The 4,533-nt window shown below is 34.1% G+C and overlaps 1 protein-coding gene across 1 annotated transcript in view; it reads left to right on the top strand.

Moving 5' to 3' along the window:
* Positions 1 to 4,533, top strand: part of HNRNPA0 (heterogeneous nuclear ribonucleoprotein A0) — a 9,176-nt gene that overhangs the window by 1,033 nt on the left and 3,610 nt on the right. The window lies entirely within an intron of this gene.

The raw sequence follows: 4,533 nt of genomic DNA, 5'->3' as shown, positions 1-4,533 counted from the left end.
CTGCGAGTGGCTATAGGTGTAGCTCTTTTCAACAACCCAAGTGGGGTCAACTCATCCTTTTACCCTCTTACCGTCTTCCCTGTTTTACCCTTGAGGGGGGCACTTCTAAGGTTACTTACCCTTGGGGGTGTTCCCCTATTTGCCTGCCACCTCTCTTGCCTCTCCCTCTAAAGATGGACTCGGCCCCACATACACATTTTTGTGTTACAGTCATTGATGGACTCTATTTTTTTATTATTACTTGGACCTTGGTCGTTTTTATACTAGCAAAATGTCTTGTTTTAATTTGTGTTTTTTGGGGGAGGGAGGGAGTGAATTTGCTGATTCTGTAGCAAAACCTGGATTTTAAAGGATATTCGTTTAGGATTTTTCGTGTTAATTACTGATGTGTACTTAAACTTTTAAGAGGTCCTTTCTTTAAAACATTTTTCTAATTGTTTTTATCCCTCTCTTATGCTAGTGACATGTTGAATTTTATCCCTTATAGGAAAAAGTTTTGAAATGGTGGATGTTGCTTTTAAAAATCTTTTTTAAGTTTTTGTGCGTCCATCTCTTGTATTAAGCAGTTTGCATATCTTGATCGGTCACTTTCTATGAGAATTTACTTCAAAAATATGTACTGTGTAGCTCTAACAATAGTTTGTGTTAAGCATGTGTTTTCATTCATATGAAGTGTTTAAAATTTTTCAGATAGCCTAGTTTCATCCTTTTTATTGGTGTCTGTAATGAACGGTTAAAAACAAGGGTTATATTTTACCCTCACTAAATGCATTTTTGTATTTTCAGAGCAGATTTAAACATGTTTTTTTTTTTTTCCTTCTATCTGAACTGTTGTCCTCATGGAAATCCTCTCAACCTTTGTAGCACCATCTACTGGCAGAATGACAGTATAGCTGCATAACAAATTTGTATAAAAACTTGTTTGGGACAATAGTATCAGATGTAGAAGTTTACCATCAATAATCTGTGCTGACTGGAAAGTTACAAATAAACGGGTAACTGAGATGGGCTTCACAGGAATGTAGTTACCAGTTCATATCACAACTGCTACATTTCATACTTCTACATGAGATTTGAAATGTAAATTGCTGTGCATAGCTTGGGCAAGACCCAATTGCTTTGATGGCTAATGAGCCAGTTACTGTACTGGTATCATAGGTGCAAGTGTAAAGCAGATTATCTGTGTCTTCTGCTTGGTTAAGAAATGTATGTTTGTAGCCCTTTCATGAAATAAAACTCAAGTTGTCGTTTATTAAAAAAAACAAAAAAAACTGATAATAGGAGAAAATTGCCTTCCTGAATAGAAATATAGAATAACAACATTTATGGATATCACAAATAAAGAATTCAATTCTTTACATGATTGAGTGAGAGTATGTATAACCTGGCGGGTGGTTTCAGAGTACCTACTAATCTAGCGTAATTGGTTTAATGTTCTGATTTACATCTTTAAGTTAAAAGCCTAACGGTATACACAGAAGTTTTCTGAAAGGGAGGTTATTGGACTTTAATGTAAAAGAATATTTTAATATTAATCCTTTTATTTTTGGTTCTTGTCATTGTGTAATTGACATAATTTAATTGACATTTAATTCTACAGTTTTTCCTAATTATTAAGGTTCTACTTGTAAATTGTGAAAAGGGTCAAAACTGCTAGGCTAGGTTATATCTGCTCAGTAATCACTTTGACAGTATACCCATTGCTTGGTACAAATACTTAAATATACTTCTATGATAAATGGAATAAACATGTTTGTACATTGTGTGAAATAACAAACACAGGAGTCAAATTTTGGCTCTCAAATAGTTACACAGTTTTCTAAAGTGTGTTGTGATTTTTACTTTAAGTGATTACACATCATACTTCATCTGTACTACTTGGTAATTTTGGTTCAGTATTTTCTGGCCATTTAGTACAGAAAATGGTTCACTTAAATTTTTCATTATAATTGTTGAATACTATTCTACTTGACTTTTACTCAGTTTTGCTGGAAAGATCTATTTCTTCTGGGTCACTTGGAATAGTCTGTCTTTGGGAGGGTTTTTAAATTAGTAAGGTAATTGTAATAATTTTTATCATAATATAGTGAGTGATAAAAAGTTGACAGATTATGTAAAAGTATTTCCTATTACTTAGAAAAGCAAGCTGTTTTGTTTGATATATTGTCATGTGTCTATCCTTATATTTATGTAATCTGAACTAATATTTTGTGAAAGAAAAAGCACAGTGGTAATTCTCTTTCTTGGGTTTCTCTTGTTTTTGTCCACACCTTTTTTTTTTTTTAATTTGGAGAGGTTTTTGCTATAGGGCGTGTGCACTTGTCCACAAATATTTTATGTGTGACTTTTTTAAGGGGGGAGAGGAACACCTAATTGTATGTTTTGACTCCTTAAACCCATGAGAGTTGTCTGAACATTATTTCTTAAAATTTAATAATTCATGGGAAGAAATGATACAGAGCTAGTCAGTATTGGGTAGTTTTTTGCCATGCTTGAATTTAATTTGAATGATTAGCAAAATACCCCATTTTTTAATCTCCCTTAATATGAAGATCTTTTGCATTTACAATATTGTAAATTTAATGATAATTGTTAGTTGGAAGTTTGAAAGGTCTTTAAAAATCATAGTATTTTAAAATCTTTTGAAAAGATTGTAAATGCTTAAGGTTTGCAGTGGTAACTATCAAATGAGAATGAATATACTGATTGTTTCTTTCTATAACTGATTTAGAACTATATTTCATAGTTAATTTCTAATTAGAATGCATTCTGTGTTTTTAAGCATTGTTAAATTATTGAGGATACTTGAAAATTTAACACTTAATGATTATTTCCCTCAAAACAGGAAGTAACAGTGTCAGTTACTTGATTTACAGGCTTGTTTATTTAAATCTTTTAAGTGTGCTTGCTTAAATTTCTCAAATTTTGAGAATTTGCATTTTAGGTTAAATTTTGCATGCCTGTTTCTTGGCTGATTGAAAGTGGGCGTTTAGGTGTTGGATTACTTTGAGCATAATTGCTTCTTGTCATTGTACGGATTCTACCCAAAAAGACATTTACACTTAAGGTAAGTCTCTTCCATTTTAACCACCTTACTGAATCATTGTTAAAAGTTTTATTATTTGGAAACAATTCTTTGTCTCAGCTCTCTTTCCTTTTTGAAACAGCAACAAAAACCCTAAAATCAGGATAGGATGCTTTTTCCTTTAGTGTATTATTGCAGGTTATTTTGTGCCTTGTCTTTTGCTTTCTATTAAAAGTTCACTTTTTTTTTTTTTTTGGAGAGGTTTTTGCTGTAGGGCACATGCACTTGCCAGAAAGACAGAGAGAGACAGAGAGATAGAAAGCGAGAAATCACCCTCATGGGGGTGGGGGGGGGTGGGGTGGCCATGCCGCAATCCCTTCTCTGTTCTTCTCTTGGGCATGCACACACATGTGCCTGGCATGAGTTTAAGCCACCAAGTCTGGGACTGGAACCGTGGTCAACTACATGGGAGTCCAGCGACATAGCCATTATGCTAACTGCTGGTCCCAAAAAGCTCACTTTTAATAGTGTGAACTTTACAATAAGCACATTGTAAAGGTTTTCCCAATAAAATGTTCTTTGAAACGGTAGAGAAAATTATTTCTACTGTAAAAATTCTGCCTGTTAAGCAAACCCCTTGGCTAATCATTGGTTTTGTTTTGTTTTGGAGAGGTTTTTGCTATAGGGCGTTTGCGCTTGCCAGAAAGACAGAGACAGAAAGCGAGAAATCACCCCCCAAGGGGGATGACCACACCGCAGTCCCTTCTCCATTCTCCTTTCGGAATCTTGGGCACAGATGCACACGCACCTGGCCTGAGTTTAAGCTACCGGGTCCGAGACTCCAACTGCTGTCGACTACATGGGAGTCCAGCGACATAGCCATTACGCTAACTGCTGGTCCCGGCTAATCATTGTTGATAGGTATATATCTAGTTAAATCTTTTTTGTTTGTACCTACTTTTAAAAATAGAATGATAGCAACTTTGCAATTTATATCATGAGGATTCTCAAATATCAGGACAAGTAGATGTCTCAATTCTTGTTAATGCCTGTTTAATGTACCATAGTGGGTCTACCATAAGTTAAAACATACTTTTGTAGATAAACTTTTCATCCCATTTTTTGCTATTGTGAATAATGGAGTAATGATTATCCTTAAACGTTCTTGCTCATCAAATACACACTTAGGCAGTGAGATGACTACTCAGTTAAATATGCTATTGGGTCGTCAGAAGCCAGGATACATTTTTGCATAGATAAATGTCATGACTTCTGATGACTCAATAGATAACAAGAATGCAATGAGTCTCTGGTTATTAGTATTTTTTAGTTATCAGTATATACATGGAGAAAGATATGGACTTATGTCATTTATTTAAAGCCACCTGGTAAATTCAATTAAGACATTTTACTGAAAATTTTCAAAGTGTTATTATATATGGAAAACAGTACTAATTGCCTAAAAAAGACCACTGTATTCCTCTTTTTTCCTGTTTTTATCTAGTAGT

Source organism: Tupaia chinensis, unplaced genomic scaffold (genome assembly GCF_000334495.1).
Source record: "Tupaia chinensis unplaced genomic scaffold, TupChi_1.0 Scaffold000672_1, whole genome shotgun sequence".
NCBI classification, from domain to species: Eukaryota; Metazoa; Chordata; class Mammalia; order Scandentia; family Tupaiidae; genus Tupaia; species Tupaia belangeri.
The sequence above is the reverse complement of the archived record's forward strand: the minus strand, read 5'-3'. Positions and strand labels throughout refer to the sequence as shown.